Here is a 21110-nt window from a genome sequence, read left to right on the forward strand (position 1 = left end):
CAATTGCTATGGATATAAATGTCTAATACAAATGCATGTATATAACAAAAGTGACACCCTAGTTTTAGTATGATGTCATTATTCAAACAAAGTATACTGTGAAAATTAAATCTACGACAGTATTGCACTGAAAATGTAAGTGATTCTGGTCATTTTCTTATGTGCAACACTGTTCCAACTCAAGTTAGAACAGTATTGCACTGATCATTACAGCTAAATTGAGTTAGAGCAAAATGCCAACTGGCTCTTTTTGGCCCCAATTTTAAGAATTTTGTTGAAATTCATTTTGAATAATGTGTATTTATTAAAACCAGTTACAAAAATATGAAAATGTCATTTTTGTAAAAAAAATGGAGTTAGAACAGTTTTGCGCTGAACAGGCGATATACTGAATTGTCTTTATAATGAAATTCGACAGTAAAGTTCTTAAATAGTCTTTGAATTATATTGAACAAGCGCAATTCTCTCGAGCTAAAGTAATAAATATTCTGTAAATTATGTATATTTTGAAACTTGATACTGCAGTGCCACAAGAGGTATATGGCCTATGCATGAGTGCACTAAAAGACAGAATTATAATTGAACGATTCTTCGAAAACAACGTCATATTGGGCTCAGAGGGGGTAATCACGTGACACACAAGATGGCGACGTCCATGCCGAGGCAGGTATTTTTCGCCGTTTGATACCCTTTACTACTTGTATTATTTTTTTCAATTCCGCTCACTTTCCAGCCATATTAGCAAGAAAGTTACTAGCGTTTATTTCATATTAATATTCGCTCTATATCTCGACTTCACTCGGTGCGAAAGTTCTTAGCGGGATGACCTAATTCGGGCTCCACTAAGAAAATTTGCGGGGAGTAAAGTCGAGATATAAAGCGAATTTAAATACGAAATAAACGCTAAGTACCTTTTTACTGATATGGTTGGAAAGTGAGCGTCATTTAAAATATAAATGAAAGTAATAAAGGGTATAAAACGGCGAAATATACCTGTCTCGACATGGACGTCGCCATCTTGACTATCACGTGATTACCCTCTCTGTCTTTAGTGAAGTCGATGATTGGTTTGTCTTGTAGCGTTTTATTTTCTGATAGTAAATCAATACACTTGCATCATATACTAATGTACATGCATAGCATATCGAAACACTATTACTCACTTAATTGTTAAGTACATGCACATACCATATATATAACACAATACACGCATTTCAAAGCTAATTAGATATATTACGCATGTAATGCATTTTCTTTTAACTACATTATTACAACATTCCCTGATGATAAATAACGTTAACATACTCAATTGCATCGATTATAAAATAACATAATTTGATGTTGCAGTTTATAAAAAGAGTGCCAAACTGTCACAAGATACGCCCGTTTGAAGGTTTTGGACACCATGCTAAATGCTTGAAACGCACTAAGTGACGTAGTGATCTAGTTTTTGACCCGGCATGACAAATATTTGAACTTGACCTAGATATCATTTACACACAACTTCTGGCCAAAGTTGGTGAAGATCGGATGAAAACTACCTTAATTAAACAGCGGACACTATGCTAAATCCTTGAAATGCACTAAGTGACTCCGTGACCTAGTTTTTGACCCGGCATGACCCATATTCGAACTTGACCTAGATATTGTCTAGATACAGCTTCTGACCAAATTTGGTGAAGATCGGATGAAAACTACTTCAATTAGAGAGCGGATACCATGCTAAATGCTTGAAATGCACTAAGTGACTTCGTGACCTAGTTTTTGATCCGGCATAAATCTTATTTGAACTTGATCTAGACATCATTTAGACACAACTTCTGACCAACTTTAGAGAAGATCGGATGAAAAGTACTTCAATTAGAGAGAGCACACCATGCTAAATCCTTGAAATGCACTTAGTGACCCCGTGACCTAGTTTTTGACCCGGCATGACCCATATTCGAAAATGACCTAGATATTGTCTAGATGCAACTTCTGACCAAATTTGGTCAAGATCAGATGAAAATTACTTCAATTAAAGAACGGACACCATGCGAAATGCTTGAAATGCACTAAGTGACCTTATGACCTAGTTTTTGACGCGGCATGACCCATATTTCAAATTGATCTAGATATCATTTAGACACAACTTTAGACCAGATTTGGTGAAGATCGGATGAAAACTAATTCAATTAGAGAGCGGACACCATGCTTAATCCTTGAAATGCACTAAGTGACCCCGTGACCTAATTTTTGACCCGCCATGACCCATATTCGAACTTCACCAAATATTGTGTAGATACAACTTCTGACCAAGTTTGTAGAAGATCGGATGAAAACTATTTGAATTAGAGAGCGGACACTGCTATGGACGCCGCCGCCGAAAGCCCAACAAGCGCCAAGGGTGAAACTTTAATACGTCCCGTTTTTCAAAACGGGCGTTTAACAAGAGCTGTCAGAGGACAGCGCGCTCGACTATTCTAGTGCTTGACAGTATAACGTAAGTCATCATGGGGAAATTGTTCATATTCAATAATTTATTAGACGATCTTTCAAAAATAAAAAAAGGAAAAAAAAAATTGGGGGGGGGGGGTAGGGGGGGTAGGGGGGTGAGAGGGTGGTATAATGTGGGGTTTGGTAATTTATTAGATGATGTTAAAAAAAATGGCGGGTAGGGGGGATAGGGGGGTGGGGGTGAGAGGAGGGTATAATGTGGGGTGTGGTAATTTTTTAAGATGATGTTTAAAAAAAATAAAAATAAAAATTGTTGGGGGGGAGGTTGTGGGAAAGGGAATCTGGGTAGGGGCGTAGGGTATTGTTTGGGTGGAATCCATTGTGGTATTCAGGTAAGTGTTGTTTTGTCAAAGTAATAATAAAATGTGATAATAAATACAGAAGTTATGGCAATTTAAGCAAAATGTTCAATTATCTAAGTGTAAAAATGCCATAATTATGTCAAAATGCTTGATACAGTGGTCTGCTCTTGTTTATAGGTTGGGGTCATGTTGGTAAACAAGTATGTAACATATAAAAGCAATCTGTCAAAGGATATAGGAAATATTTGGGGTCATACGCAAACTTTAACATAGATTTATCAATAATATGCATATTCTAAGTATAAAAGGGGCAATAATTATAACAACTTGCTTGATAGAGTTGTCTGCTCTTGTTTATAGGTTGGGGTGATGTTGGTTAACAAGTATGCAAAATATGAAAGCAATATGTCAAGGGACAATGAAAATAAATGGGGTAGTACGAACACTTTAACATTTGCTGCATATTCTAAGTGGAAAATTGGCCATAATTATGACAAAATGCTTGATAGAGTTGTCTGCTCTTGTTTATAGGTTGGGGTCATGTTGGTAAACAAGTATGCAAAATATGAAAGCAATATGTCAAGGGACAATGACAATAATTGGGGTAGTACGAAAACTTTAACATTTGCACGCTAACGGCACGGCACGGAACGGAACGGAACGCCGACGCCGGGGTGAGTAGGATAGCTCCACTATATATATTTCATATATAATAGTCGAGCTAAAAAGCATCGGAGGTATACATAAAAAATTGGTACTCTAAGTGTAATTTGCTACAATTCGAATTCCGTATTAATAGTTAACTTTATTTTTGTTATCTTTACACATGGTGCCTAGCTTCTAGCCTACAATGGTGAATATAAGTATACTTCTGGTTCAGATTTTTGTATTTATTATTTGATAAAGGAGGACGTAAGCTAATAATCATTAATCGTAATGACTTTGATTAATAATCTATAATCTGAAAATGAAAGTGTTTAAATGTTAAGAGGTGTTGCTGCAGTTTTGCTGATTTTTTTCCATCTAATAGATTTTGTTCAAAATTTATATGTACAATATATATACAAATACTATACAAAAAATAAATAAAAACATATGGTCACCGGCCTTGTTTTGATTTTATTCACCATTATATAGCATATACTTTTTCAATAAAACTAAAAACTCTCTAACTGCGTAATAATTAATAACCTATGAAATTGGCAACATGTAGATATTATATAAGCTAAGATACATCAAATACCATTTAATTAAACCACACACTACCCATAAAATAGAGTACACAAGTTAAATTTTAAGAAATGTATTTTTTAGTTTTTTATGTCACCCCAAGAAACGTCATTTTTTTACTGTTGTAACCACATAAATGGAATTTTTTATGTCAAATAGAATTCTTCGAAACTGCTCAAATATGCTCATCTACGTATTGTCATCATAAACACAAATAAAAAAGGGGGTCACCGAACTTTTAACAAAGATTTTTTTTCTTTTTTAAATATCCCTACCGTCTACATCAAATTTCATAAAATACAGCAATTAGGCAAAACCCAAATACCGGTACATAGATTGTTAGAAATATGCATAAACATTAGAAATTGTTTACAATCTTAACTGGTATCACAACATCTAACCAAAATACATTAATACAACAAGAGATGTGTTCGTCAGAAACACAATGCCCCCTATTGCGCCGCTTTGAAAAAAAATATTTTTTTTTATTTTATTTTTGACCATTGACTTTGAAGGATGACCTTGACCTTGAAATTACACCACTCAATATGTGCAGCTTCTCCTATGGCGCCGCTTAAAAAATTGTTTTGTTTCTTTGACCTTTGACCTTGAAGGATGACCTTGACCTTGAACTTCCACCACTCAAAAATTAAATGTGCAGCTTCATGAGATACACACGCATGCCAAAAATCAAGTTGCTATCTTCAATACTGCAAAAGTTATGGCCAACGTTAAAATGATTTTTTCGGACGGACGGACAGACGGACATACTGATATACTGACGGACAGTTCAACGGCTATATGCCACCCTACCGGGGGCATAAACAAAATATTCAATCACAAACAAAATACCATACAGTATCAAACTCGACCTTAATCATTAATAACTTACATGTAATTTTTTGCAGATTTCATGTTTTGAAGTTTGTGATTAAATACTTAAAATTTATAAATGTAAACAACAGGACTAAAGAGCTCACGTATAAAACAAGAATGAAATTTAAGAAAGAAAAAAAAGTTAAAAACAAGAATATCAGTGAAAGTGATGGATGTTCCCCAATGATGCTTTGTCAATAAATTTGTTAATTGTGTGGGGAAAAAAGTGTGACCTTGAGAAAATCTATTATTAGCCTCGTCCACCTTGACCCCAGTGAACTCAAACCTCATAAAAAGGTAGAGGTCCATGCAAGGTACTTACATGCCAAATATGTAAGAGATAGGTAAAATATTGAAGGCGCTATGAGAAACTGTACGAAAAGTGTGACGGAAAAAATCTATTATTAGCCTCGGTGACCTTGACCCCAGTGATCTCAAACCTCATCAAAAGTAGAGGTCCATGCCAGGTACCTACATGCCTAATATGTAAGAGATCGGTAAAATATTGAAGGCGCTATGAGAAACTGTAACAAACAAGAGGGCCAAGATGGCCCTAGTTCGCTCACCTGAGAAGAGTCGGTTCATTCAATCTTTACCTAATGTGAAACTTGACCTAGATATTGACCAGACAAACATCCTGGTCAAGTTTCTTTATTATTGAACCAAAACTCTGGCGTAAGGAGTGTTTTTGTTTTTGTAAGATTTAAAATGGTGACCTATCATCAAACTTGACTGAGATCTTTCAGCAACTTTGATAAAGAATGCTTGAGAAATGTGAATGCTAGAGTGTTTACAAACCAAATGTGGATGGACGGACAGCGGACAAAGACCAATCCTAAAACCTCACCTGAGTAATCAGGTGAGCTAAAAAGTGTGTTTCACTGATCTGAGCCATTTTCCAACTTGTCCAAGAAATCAATAAAACCAATGTATTGACTAAGTTTCACGATGATTAGGCAAAATATGTGACTTCCATAGCGTTCGATCACAAGGTTTCTCTCTATATAGTCACATAAGGAAAACTTCCCCACCCCCCTGGCAGCCATGTTTATTTACCCAATCGGGACCATTTGCAAACTCATCTGTGATATATATGAACCCAATCTTTTGACCAAGTTTCATGGTGATTGGGCAAAAAAATGTGACTTCTAGAGTGTTCACAAGCTTTCTTTTACTATATAAATATAAGAAAACTGCCCCACCCTCGGCAGACATGTTATTCAACTCACCGGAACCATTTCCAACTCAACTCTCGTATTAAAGAAACAAATGTTCTTACCACAGTTCATGAAAATTGGGCACAACATGTGACTTCTAGAGTGTTCACATGTTTTCACTATATACATATAGATAAAAATGACCCGCCCACTGGCGGCCATGTTTTTTCACTGATCTGGACTATTTTCGAACTCGTCCGACATATCAATAAAACCAATGTTTTGATTAACTTTCATGATGATTGGGCCAAAATTGTAACTTCTAGAGTGTTCACAAGGTTTCTCTATTGCCATGTAAGGAAAACTGCCCCGCCCACTGGCGGCCATGTTTCTCTACAGACCGGAACCACTTTTGAACTCAACCAACATATCATTAAGACAGACATTTAGACAAAGTTACATGAAGATTGTGCATTAAATGTGACTTCTACAGTGTTTACATGTTTACAAGCTTCATGAAGATCGGACAATAAATGTGGCCTCTAGAGTGTTTACGAACAACAATGTGGACGGACGGACGACGGACGGACGGACGACTGACAAACACCGGTCACAAAAGCTCCCGTGAGCAATCAGGTGAGCTAAAAAAACATCCAACCCCGACTAAGAATCAACACATAACACATAAATGATGCACAAATCTACACTGTATTATTATGAAAACATTAATAATCAAAGGGGAGTAACTACTGTAAACTTAAATGCAATATTTAGAAGAGTTGTCTCGCATGTTACATGACCTTAATTCATGATTGTTTACAAGCCTTTTTACTATATAAATATAGAGAAAACTGCGCCGTCCCCCTGGCAACCTTGTTTTTCAACGGACCGGAACCATTTTCAAACTGTGCTCACGTATCTAGGAAACAAAAGTTCTGACAAAATTTCATGAAAATTGGGCCAAAAATATGACTTCTAGAGTGTTGACATGTTTTCACTATATACATATTGAGAAAAATGCCCCGCCCACTGGCGGCCATGTTTTTTTCACCGATCTAGACCATTTTCGAACTCGTCCGAGAAATCAATAAAACCAATGTTTTGACCAACTTTCATGATGATTGGGCACAAATTGTGACTTCCAGAGTGTTTACAAGGTTTCTCTATAGCCAAATTAGAAAAACTGCCCCGCTTCTGGCGGCCATGTTTTTCAACGGACCGGAACCACTTTTGAACTCAACCAACATATCATTAAGACAAACATTTTGACAAAGTTACATGAAGATTGGGCATGAAATGTGACTTCTACAGTGTTAACAATTTTTTTCTTTTTTTTGACCTAGTGACCTCGTTTTTGAGACGGCACGAACCAGTATCGTTCTCGACCGAGATTTTATTGGGACGAAGCTTTTGACAAAATTTCATGAAGATCGGACAATAAATGTGGCCTCTAGTTTTTACGAACAAATGTCATCGGACGGACGGACGTACGACGGACAAAGACCGGTCACAAAAGCTCACCTGAGCAATCAGGTGAGCTAAAAAAGGTGACGGAAGTAAGGACAAACTGGCTTTAAAGGCCTTACAAATCCAATGTAAAACTTAAGAGTGGACATTCCAAAGACATTTTATTACACACAAAGACTACATTAACAATTTACATGTAAATGGTTGCAAATTCCTTATCAAAATGGTATTGCTATAATTTCCGCATGAAATTTCTGAAGCAATATTTTAAACTTGATACATCACAATTATTTTTAAGTTATTTTTTTCCAAAAGAATCAAATTAAAAGCTCATTTAAAACTATTTGAATATAAGGTCTTCAATAAAGTAAACAAAGCATAAAATTAAACATATATTATTACAATACTTGTAACATGATATTAACTTTGTGTAAATTACAAAATCAATAAACCAGTAGACTATAAAATATACATTATTCAGGTTGCTATCAGTTAAATTAACCTCCAATGACAATATTTACAATAACAGTACTTAGTTACCAGACAATAGACTGCTAAATGTATAGAATAGTTGGTAAACAGTTAAAAACATCAGCACTATAATACCTGGTAAACAGTGAATAAGGAAATCTGAAATATTTAGTAAACTGCAACAGCATTAAAATAGAGGGTTTACAGTCAATAAGCAGCTTAAAAATGCAATTTCGTTCCAATAAAAATATGCTTGCCTGCAAATTATTAACAATTGTGTATTAAATTCAAGTTATAATTAAATGGTTAAACATTAAAATATAAACACTTCCAATCAGCATTCGTGCATTCATCCCAATCATAAATGGACACTTTTTTGTACATTGTATGATAAATTCCCAATTGCAGCAACCATACATATATTTCTCTTCAGTCCCCATTCATACATTGCCCATCTCAATGTTCATACATATCTTCCTTCTGTAGGCAAAGCGTGTCATACAATTCATTTATAAATATAAATTCATACACACATTCTGAATCAGTGTTTATAAATCATTTCTAATCAATGTATAAGTGTTAGCACAAATGTGTTCATGTTGTTCTTGTAGTGTCCGAAAAATAAATGTTTTTATCAACAAATACTCAGTGTTCTTACCCAATCATTCTTGATGAAATAAGATCCCAACCACAATGTTTATACATACAAACATACTACAATGGCCATTATAAAAAATATCCCAGCATCAATTAATGCATGTCTTAATCTCAATAACATTAAGTATACATTGTACAAAAAGCTAGAATAACAAATTAAAGTCCGAACCCAAAAGGCATTTACAAAATGCTAGAATAACAAATTAAAGTCCGAACCCAAAAGGCGTTTACAAAAAGCTAGAATAACAAATTAAAAGTCACAATAACCATGTGTATACACAAATGCTAGATTTCCAACTTTAAGTTCAAATCAAAATGTGTATACAAAAGCTAGAATAACAACTTAAAGTAACAATCACAATGTGTATACAAACAAGAGCTGTCACCATAGGATGACTTATGCCCCCTATAAACGCTTGATAGAAGTTATGAGCTTTTTTCGAAATCTAAACGCAGATTTCGAAACCTAAACGCGGACCCTAAGTTCAAGGTCAAGGTCACATGGGTCAAAATTTGCGTGCGTATGGAAAGGCCTTGTCCATATACACATGAATACCAACTATGAAGGTTATATCTCAAGGGACCTAGAAGTTATGAGCATTTTTCAAAACCGAAACGCAGATTTCCAAACATAAACGCGGACCCTATCTTAAAGGTCAAGGTCACAGGAGTCAATATTTTTGTGCATTTGGAAAGGCCTTGTCCATATACACAGGCATACAAAATATGAAGGTTATATCTCAAGGGACATACAAGTTATGAGCATTTTTCGAAACCTAAACGCAGATTACGAAACCTAAACGCGGACCCTAAGTTCAAGGTCTAGGTCACAGGGGTAAAAATGTTTGTGCGTATGGAAAGGCCTTGTTCATATACACATGCATACCAAATATAAAGGTTATATCTCAAGGGATTTTTTCGAAACCTAAACGCAAAGTGTGACGGAAAGACGGACAGACAGACAGACGGACAGACAGACGGACAGACGGACAGACAGACGGACAGTCCGATCACTATATGCCCCCTTTTCTTGGAAAGGGGCATAACAACTAGTATATCAGTGTAACATTATAATCACTCCTGTTTATTGCGATTATATTGCATTATAAAGACACATATTTCCATATGGGTTATGCTTTTATTATTATTCAGATTGCAGTGTATTTAACATTTCCAAAACCAACGAATGCATTGTATTCTAATGGCAAGGAATCAAAACAGTTTTAATACGTCCAACTAAATGATGTTGCGAAAATGTATAATAAAACAATAATAAAATTCAATGTTTGCTTACATCGAGTATCAAACATAACAATAAACAAGAGCTGTCACCATAGGATGACTTATGCCCCCTATAAACGCTTGATAGAAGTTATGAGTTTTTGTCGAAACCTAAACACAGATTTCGAAACCTAAACGCGGACCCTAAGTTCAAGGTCAAGTTCACAAGGTCAAAATGTGTGTGCGTATAGAAAGGCCTTGTCCATATACACATGCATAAAAAATATGAAGATTATCTCAAGGGACATACAAGTTATGAGCATTTTTCGAAACCTAAATGCAGATTTCGAAACCTAAACGCGGACCCTAAGTTCAAGGTCAAGGTCACAGGGGTAAAAATTTGCGTGCGTATGGAAAGGCCTTGTCCATTAGACATGCATAACAAATATGAAGGTTATATGTCAAGGGACCTAGAAGTTGAGAGCATTTTTCGAAACCTAAACGCAGATTACGAAACCTAAACGCGGACCCTAAGTTCAAGGTCAAGGTCACAGGGGTAAAGTATTTTGGACATATGGAAAGGCCTTGTCCATATACACATGAATACCAAATATGAAGGTTATATCACAAGGGACATAGAAGTTATGAGCGTTTTTCGAAACCTAAACGCATATTTTGAAACCTAAACGCGGACCCTAAGTTCAAGGTCAAGGTCACAGGGGTAAAAATATTTGTGTGTATGGAAAAGCCTTGTCCATATACACATGCATACCAAATATGAAAGTTATATCTCAAGGGACATAGAAGTTATGAGCATTTTTTGAAACCTAAACGCAAAGTGTGACGAAAAGACAGACAGACGGACAGACGGACAGTCCGATCACTATATGCCACCTTTTCTTCGAAAAGGGGGCATATAAATAATAACTGTTTAACAACAATTAAATATAATAACCCTTGAACAATTTGTGGAACGTCATTGAAAGTAATTGGAAAACTACATAATTCATGCACCTTGCCAAAACAAAAACTTAACAAGAGCACCGCATAACGGGTGCCAACACTCGGCTGCAGGTGCAGTTTTGAATAAATGAAAGGTTGTCAAAGTTATTTTTTAGAGGTCAGTGACCTTGACCTTTGACCTAGTGACCCAAAAATAGGTGTGGCGTGTAGAACTCATCAAGGTGCAGCTACATATGAAGTTTTAATGTTGTAGGTGGAAAAACTTTCATTTTAGAATCAATGTTCAAAAGGTTAACAAAATGTCAAGGTTTTAGCACGACGTGGATGGCGGACGACACGACGAGCTGGCTATGACAAGACCTCGGGTTTTCTCCGAAAACAGCCGAGCTAATAAAACCACATTTAATAAACACCACAAAATTCAACTGATTGACTCAATTTAAGACATGAAAATTAAACGCTGCTATACACACTGCAAAGTTATGAAAAAAGAAGACTTTTGAGAAGAAAAGCATAATATATAACTGGAATTTAAAGAAACGCAGTGCAAACAGTCATTAAAACTTTTTCCTACTGATAATAACAACAAAGTAATATTTTATAATATTGATCCGGGTAATCAAATAGTAAAAAACATGTAACAGAATTAAACATATTTCATTACAATTCAAACTAGAGCTTTGTCACAGACGTGAGAAATAACCCCACTAGCCGCATTAACACAGACTATTTTGCATGTTGTCTTCACAAAAAACAGCGGACACCATGCTCAATGTTTAAAATGCATTAAGTGATCCCGTGACCTAGTTTTTGACCCGGCATGGTCCATGTTCGAACTTGACCTACACATCATCTAGATACAACTTCTGACCAAGTCTGGTGAACATCGGATGAAAACAACTTGAATTAGAGAGCAGACACTTAATACGGACCGAGAGACAGACAGACAGACCGACCGACCAACAGACAAGTTCACTCCTATATACCCATCTAAACTTGGTTTGTGAGGGTATAATAAAATATTTAAACAAATGATAACATTTCGTTGCACCAATAGCCATAGAAATGTACCCTGTAATTACTGACAAGTATGTATACCGGGTAATTACATTGGAATACCTAACTTCAAATAACAAGAATTGCGCAGTCGGAGATATATGTTCCCAAGCAGGGCTTTAGACTAGTGACCCCAATGTCAATAGGGGTTATCTACTGTCCATAATGCACATGTGAAATATCAAGCCAATTATTCAATTTTTCAAGTTATTGATCGTAAAAACAATTTTCCCACTTATTGTGACAGTGAACATGACCTATGACCTAGTCACCCCAATTTAAATCGGGGTCATCTACTGTCCAAGTCTACTGCACATGGGAAGTATCATGCCAATCGGTCAATTTGTTGACGAGTTATTAATCAAAATCGATTTTCACACTTATTGAGACAGTGACATTGACCTTTGACCTAGTGATCCCAATGTCAATAGAGGTCATCTACTGTCCAAGGCCAATGCACACGTGAAGTATTAAGCCAATCTGTCAATTCGATTATCACACTTATTGTTACAGTGACCTTGACCTTTGACCTAGTGACACAAATTTCAATAGGGTCATCTACTGTCCAATGCAAATGCAGGGGTGAAGTATCAAGCCAATCGGTCAATAAGTTAATAAGTTATCGTTCGGAAACGCTTTGAACACTTATTGTGACAGTGACCTTGACCTTTGACCTTGTGACCCCAATTTCAAAAGGGGTAATCTCTTTTCCAAGGCCAATGCACATGTAAAGTATCAAGCCAATCGGTCAATTCGTTGAAGAGTTTTTGATCGGAAACAAACTGGTCCACCGACAGACCGACCGACATCCAGCAAAACAAGATAACCCCTCTTCTTCAAAGGGAGGCATTAAAATGTTGCATTGCAGAAACATCACTTGCAGATCATTTAACTAAGAACTATTTTAGAAAAGGTGAAAAAAAATTTCCAGACAAAATTTGATGCATTTATATGCCAAAACAGAAATTACATGTTGATAAAATATCGAAGACAGTAGGATAAAGAATGCTTGCATGCTTAGAGGTTCATACTTTGATCTCATCCATTTTAAGTAGAGGCATACCCTAAACTTTGTTCATACTGTAAAATTATTTAAATTCGTTAGCATGACATTGTGTTGTTTTTAAAAAAAAAGACTTTTTTGTAGACATTATATCCTGGATTTGTAATCATGGCAAAAAAATAATAATGAGCATTGGTTATTTTTTTGACGTTTGTGTGTTAAATTTGTGGATTAGACAACCCATGAAAACAAAGAAAGTTCCATGAATAATGATGATTTAACAGTATATATTTCTATAAGCCCAGGTCTTCGGAACTGATGCACTACCTCATTATATGATCGAACTGGAACATATCCGACAACAGTTCTTCAAAACAAGGCAACTTATTTTTCTGTTGATCATCAGGTGGGTCCCCCATACTCCCATCTCTAGCAGCTAAAGCATCATCTGTAACAGGTTGATGTACTTCTCCCTCATCAGTAACACCCGAAGTATCTCCAGTTGACATACCACTTTCATCTGCTTCCATTCCTGCATGTTGATCCCCTGCTTGGTCCAACACTGCTGGAAAAAAAATTAATTGGAATGTTGTTCCTTGCATGTTAGTATTTCAGAAGATAAATCCATTAATGCATGTTCAAACAAGTGAGTATGAGTTTGAAATAATCGGATGTGTTTTGTAAAATCAAACTCACAATAAAGATTAATAGTATGACATCAGAAAATCTTTAAAGATAGTTAAGATCTCTGAGCTTAGAATACAATTAATATTACGAAGCAAAATTTCTAAATGACAAAACATTGTCAATCTCTATAAGGCAGTAACTGTTAAATAATTTATATTCATAAGCATGACATTTTGTGGGTTTTTTTGCAAAAAAGAGAAGACTTTTGCGGACATTAACTCCAGTATTTGTGATTATGGAAACAAATAGTTATGAGCATAGGTTATTATCCGACGTGTTTGTGTTATATGTGTGGATTGGCTAACCCATGAAAACAAAAAAAGTTCCACGAATAATGATGATTTAACAGTATATATTTCTATAAGCCCAGGTCTTCGGATATTATGCACTACCGCTTTATATGATCAAACTGGAACTGTCCATATCCGACAACAGTTCTTCAAATCAAGGCAACTTATTTTTCTGTTGATCATCAGGTGGGTCACCCATACTCCAATCTCTAGCAGCTAAAGCATCATCTATAACAGGTCGATGTACTTCTCCCTCATCAGTTACACTCGAAGTATCTCCAGTTGACATACCACTTTCATCTGCTTCCATTCCTGCATGTTGATCCCCTGCTTGGTCCAACACTGCTGGTTTATCATCTATGACTTTTGCTGATTGACTGAGAGTCACTACCAAATCAGTCAGTTTACAGCTAGTATTGGGAGCCTATGAAAGAAATAGAAGAAATATATCAAGCAATAAATGTTGAAGTTTACAAATACACCAATAAATAACCAATGCAAACTAAAATATTAACATAGAGGTATTTTTATTATAATATTTACATGCCAAACTAATACATTTAAATAGTTTTGATAAATGTATCCCTTGAATGTAAGTAATAACAAGAGTTCTGCGGACTTACCCCCCCCCCCCCCCCAAAAAAAAAAGGGCTTTGAACTAATGACCCCAATTTCCTTAGGGGTCATATACAGTCCAAGGCCAATGCACATGGGAAGTATCAAGCTATTTGTTGAATCAGTTGACAAGTTATTGATCTGAAATGATTTCACACTTACTGTGACAGTGACCTTTGACCTAGTGACCACAATTTCACTAGGGGCCATCTACTATCCAACGCCAATGCACATGGGAAGTATCAAGCTAAGCGGTCACTCTGTTTACAAGTTATTGATCAGAAACGATTTTCACTCTTAGTGTGACAGTGAACTTGACCTTTAACCTAATGACCCCAATTTCAATAAGAGATATCTACTGGCAAAGGCAAATACACATGGGAAGTATCAAGGCCATTGGTCAATCCGTTCAAAAGTTATTGATCACAAACACTGTTCACTCTTAGTGTGACAGTGATCTTGACCTTTGACCTATTTACCTCAATGTCAAAGGCTTCATCTACTAATGCGCATGGGAACTATCAAGCCAATTGGTCAATCTGTTCACAAGTTATTGATTGACCGACAGACCGACATACATACAGCAAAACAATATACCCCTCTTCTTCAAGGGGGGGGGGGGCATAAAAAGGCTCAAACTGGCTAGTTATGTCTGTTCAACATACAGGGTATGAGTTTGAAATAGCTGAATGTTGGTTTGTGTGAAATCAAACTCACAATATAAACTAAAAGCAAATCTTAAGAGATAATTGAAATCTCTAATACAATATATATTTTAGAGTTAAGAACATAATTGCGTTACAGAGAAATCTACATTACGCAGCAAGCTTTGACAGAAATTGTCACATTTTTAACAGCCTTCCATAGTCAACAATTAAGAATTTATTAATCATCAATCAACAAGACTATTGCCAAGCAATATATGTCCCCTATCGGCTCCACCATTGTCAGAAATTTCACCATTGTCAGATTATTTTTGTTTTATTTGTTGCTATAGCAACTTAAATTTTTGAGTAGGAACACAATGAAATGACGTGAATAATGTCCATATTGCCATCTATCCATGTTTCAAGTTTCATGAAAAAATATGAAGAACTTTTAACGTTATAGCAGGATCCCGAAAAGTGTGACAGACAGACAGACTCACAGACAGATGCACAGAGCGTAAACCATAAGTACCCTCCGGTGAAAGAACAATAGATGAGCCGTGTTCTGTGTAAATAGGGTGAGTGCATGTGCGTAAAATGTCATCCCAGATAAGCCTGTGCAGTCCGCACAGGCAAATCAGATACGACACTTTGCGCCTTAACTGAATTTCTGCTCAGAAGAGACTTACTTTCAAAGAAAATAATACTGCACATTCTAATCTGGGACGACACTTCACACACAAACATAAAGCCCCTTTTCACAGCGCACACCCCAAATCATGGAAAAAAAATTATAACATGATCTTACCTTGCCCATAGACCTTTCTGTACCATCTTGAGGGTCCAGTCTAGGCTTCTTGAAACTGGCTACAGGCTTCCTTCCTTTAGAAACCTTGTTCACCCTTCCATACACTTCCAAGTTGGTGGCAGGCAAGTGTTGAACATCGCCTTCATGAAGGTCGACCAGTGGTGCAGGCATGTTCTCCCTTGGACAGAATACCCACATGATTTCATACTATAACAAGAAACATTGCAATGCCATGAACTCAGGTTTCCAACCAATTTTACCAATTTACCTAAATGTAAAACAAAGCAATGTCTGCATTTAAGTTACAAAGGCATATTTTTACCACTGAGGGAATGAGGCCAGAACCTTCAAGTTTGTTTTTTATGCAGCATAACTTGACACGGAGGAATATAGGAAGATTTTAGATTTACCTATAGTTAAGAATATTTACTTACTTTAAATATATACCCTGGTTGAAAATGCAGCAGATAATTTGTTTGTCAAAGAGATTATTTAATATGTGGGAGGAGAATACAAATACTTGGTCAACAAGAGGGCCATGATGGCCCTGTATCGCTCCACTGCTGAAAAAAGGCTGAAACAAATATTATCGGCATGTGCAAATACTTAAAAATAGGCCCTATTTAAGCACATGTATACTTTTGTGACCCCCTGGGTTGGGTCAAATTTAACCCCATGGGTATAATTATAGCAAACTTTGTAGAGAACTACTATATCTCACTACATACAACATGTGGTAGCCCTAGGTCCTTGAGTTAAGGACAAGAATATTTTTAAAGTTTTCACAAAGTAAGCAATATGTAAGCGTATATAATGTTCAATTTTGTGACCTGCGGGTCAGGGACAAATTTGACAGAAAGGGCATAATTTGAACAAACTTGGTAGAGGACTATAAGATGTTACTGCATACCAAATTTGGTAGCCATAGTCCGAATGGTTTTCGACAAGAAGATTTTTAAAGATTTCACAAAAAAAGGCGCTTTATAAGCGTTTATTCAATTTTGTGACCCCCCGGGGCAGGGTCAAAGTTGACCCCAGAGGCATTATTTGAACAAATTTGGTAGAGGTTTATTAGATGTCACTACATACCAAATTTGGTATCCCTAGGCCCAATGGTTATGGACAAGAAAATGTTTAAAGTTTTCACAAAATAGGCCCCATATAAGCGTATGTTCAGTTTTGTGACCCCCCGGGCAGGGTAAAATTTGACCCAAGAGGCATAATTTGAAACAAACTTGGTAGAGAACTATTAGATGTCACTACATGCCAAATTTAGTAGCCCTATGCCTTATGGTTAAGGACAGAAAGATTTTAAAAGATTTCACAAAATAGGCACTATATAAGCATATAATCGATTTTGTGGCCCCCAGGGCAGAGTCAAATTTGACCCCTGGGGCATAATTTGAACAAATTAAGTAGAGGACTATACAATGTCACTACATACCAAATGGTGTAGCCCTAAGGCCTAATGGTTAAGGACAAGAATGTTTTTAAAGTTTTCACAAAAAAGGCATTATATAATCATTTGTTCAATTTTGTGACCCCCGGGGCAGGGTCAAATTTGACCCCAGGGATAAAATTTGAACAAATTTGGTAGAGGACTATTAGATGTCACTACATACCAAATTTGAAAGCCCTAGGCCGGATGGTTATGGACAAATTTTGTTTGAAGTTTTCACAAAATAGGCCTTATTTAAGCATATGTTCAATTTTGTGACCCCCGGGGCAGGGTCAAATTTGATCCCAGGGATAAAATTTGAACACATTTGGTAGAGGACTATTAGATGTCACTACATACCAAATTTGATAGCCCTTAGCCCGATGGTTATGGACAAAAAGATTTTTTATTTAAAGTTTTCACAAAATAGGCCTTATATAAGCATATGTTCAATTTTGTGACAACCGGGGCAGGGTCAAATTTGACCTCAGGGACATAATTTGAACAAACTTGGTATAGAACTATAAAATGTCACTACATACCAAATTTGGTAGCCCTAGGCCCAATGTTTATGGACAGAAATATTTTTAAGTTTTCACAAAATAGGCTCCATATAAGCGTATGTTCAATTTTGTGACCACCAGGGCTGGGTTAAATTTGACCCCAGGGGCATAATTTAAACAAACTTGGTAGAGGACTATAAGATGTCACTACATATCAAATTTGGTAGCCCTATGCCATACGGTTATGGACAGAAGATTTTTAAAGTTTTCACAAAATAAGCCCTTTATAAGCATCCCCCCGGGGCAGTTTCAAATTTGACACCAGGGGCATAATTTGAACAAACTAAGAAGAGAACTATTACATGTCACTACATACCAAATTTGGTAGCCCTATGCAATAGGGTTATGGACAAGCAGATTTTTAAAGTTTTCCCATAATAAGGCCATATATAAGCATATGTTAAATTGTGTGAGACGGGGGCAGGGTCAAACTTGACCCCAGGGGCATAATTTGAACAAACTTGGTAGAGGACTATAAGATGTCACTACATACCAAATTTGGTAGCCCTAGGCCCAATGGTTATGGACAGAAAGATTTTAAAAGTTCATAAAATAGGCTCCATATAAGCGCATGTTCAATTTTGTGACCCACAGAGCAGGGTCAAATTTGACCCCAGGGACATACTTTGAACAAACTAAGAAGAGAACTATTACATGTCACTTCATACCAAATTTGGTAGCCCTATGCCATACAGTTATGGACAGAAAGATCTTTGAAGTTTTCACAAAATAGGCCTTATATAAGCATATGTTCAGTTTTGTGACCCTCGGGGCAGGGTCAAACTTGACCCCAGGGGTATAATTTGAACAAACTTGGTAGACGACTATAAGATGTCACTAGATACCAAATTTGGTAGCCCTAGGCCGGATGGTAATGGACAACAAGATTTTTAAAGTTTTCACAAAATAAGCCCTTTATAAGCATATATTCAATTTTGTGACCCCCGGGGCAGTTTCAAATTCAACCCCAGGGACATAATTTGAACAAACTAAGAAGAGAACTATTACATGTCACTACATACCAAATTTGGTAGCCCTATGCCATACGGTTATGGACATAAAGATTTTTAAAGTTTTCACAAAAAAGGCCTTATATAAGCATATGTTCAATTTTGTGACCCTCGGGGCAGGGTCAAACTGACCCCAGGGGCATAATTTGAATAAACTTGGTAGAGGACTATAAGATGCCACTACATACCAAATTTGGTAGCGCTAGGCACAATGGTTATGGACGAGTAGTTTTGTAAAATTTTCACAAAATAGACCCTATATAAGCATAAAAAATTATGTTCAATTTTGTGACCCCCGGGGCAAGGTCAAATTTGACCCAAGGGGCATAATTTGAACAAATTTGGTAGAGGACTATTAGATGTCTGTACATACCAAATTTGATAGCCCTAGGCCCAATGCTTATGGACGAAAACAATTTGAATGCTTTCACAAAATAGGCCTTAAATAAGCAAATTTTCAATTTTGTGACCCCCGGGGCAGGGTCAATTTGACCCCAGGGGCATACTTTGAAAAAAAATGAAAGGAGTTTGCCCCAGGAACATTTTTGAGAAATTTCATCAGAATTGGACCAGTAGTTTAGGAGGAGGAAATGTTTAAAAGACAAGTTAACGCACGCTCACACGACCGACACAGGACCATGACATAAGCCCCACTGGCCTTTGGCCAGTGGAGCTAATGAGGAATGTGGCAAAATTTCAGCACCAAACAAGAGATGTGTTTGTCAGAATCACAATGCCCCCTTATGCGCCGCTTTGAAATTTTTTTGGACCTTTGACCTTGAAGGATGACCATGACCTTTCACCATTCAAAATGTGCAGATCCATGAGATACACATGCATGCCAAATATCAAGTTCCTACGTTCAATATTGCAAAAGTTATGAAGAAGGTTAGAGTTTTTGTTAATGTTTTGGGACACACACATGGACACATACAATGACAGACAGGCCAAAAACAATATACCCCCAATCATTCGATCCGGGGGCATTAAAATGGAACGAAATATGCAGTGGCTACCTTCACATACCTTTCAGAGCACCACCACCATTAACACGGAAAGTTGTTAAGCAGAATGGATTTTCTTTTTAAGTAACATTGACTTTGACCTTATCTCGACTTGCACCAAGTGCAGTCCCATGCTAGGTCTGCATGTACACTTAATATCATACAATTTTAGTCTTAAACCTTCATCCAAACTCATATTATTGAACAGAGACAGTTTTATATTTTTTTATATATCGACCTTGACCCAGCTACAATCTATAACTATAATCTCAGGCAAGGTGTCAATTCGCGCTTTCTATAACTACAGGTTTAACAACAAGAGCTGTCAGAGGACAGCGCGCTTGACTATTCGAGTGCTTGACATTATAACGTAAGCCATCATGGGGATATTTTTCATATTCAATAATAATAGACGATCTTTCAAAAAAAAAAAAAAAAAAAAATAAAATAAAAAAAACGTGTGGGGGGATGAGAGGGGGTATAATGTGGGGTGTGGTCATTTATTAGACGATCTTTCAAAAATAAAAAAAGGAAAAAAAAAATTTTTTTTTGGGGGGGGTAGGGGGGTGTGAGGGGGATATAATGTGGGGTGGTGTAATTTATTATTTGATGTTTTAAAAAAAAAAAAAGGGGGTTAGGGGGGTGGTAGGGGGGCTGGGGTTGAGAGGGGGCTATAATGTGGGGTGGGGTAATTTATGAGATGATGTTTAAAAAATATATTTATTTTTTTGGGGGGGGGAGGTTGGGGGGAAGGAATTCTGGGTAGGGGCGTGGGGCATTGTTTGGGTGGAATCCATTGTGGTATTCAGGTAAGTGTTGTTTTGTCAAAGTAATAATAACATGTGATAATAAATAAAGAAGTTATGGCAATTTACGCAAAATGTTAAATTATCTAAATGTAAAAGGGGCCATATTTATGTAAAAAAGCTTGATACAGTGGTCTGCTCTTGTTAATGTGTTGGGGTCATGTTGGTAAACAAGTATGCAACATATAAAAGCAATATGTCAAAGGATATAGGAAATATTTGGGGTAGTACGCAAACTTTAACATAGATTTATCAATAATATGCATATTCTAAGTATAAAAGGGGCAATTAATATGACAGACTGCTTGATAGAGTTGTCTGCTCTTGTTTATAGGTTGAGGTG

The sequence above is a fragment of the Dreissena polymorpha genome, chromosome 7, assembly GCF_020536995.1.
Source record: "Dreissena polymorpha isolate Duluth1 chromosome 7, UMN_Dpol_1.0, whole genome shotgun sequence".
In the NCBI taxonomy this organism is placed as follows: Eukaryota; Metazoa; Mollusca; class Bivalvia; order Myida; family Dreissenidae; genus Dreissena; species Dreissena polymorpha.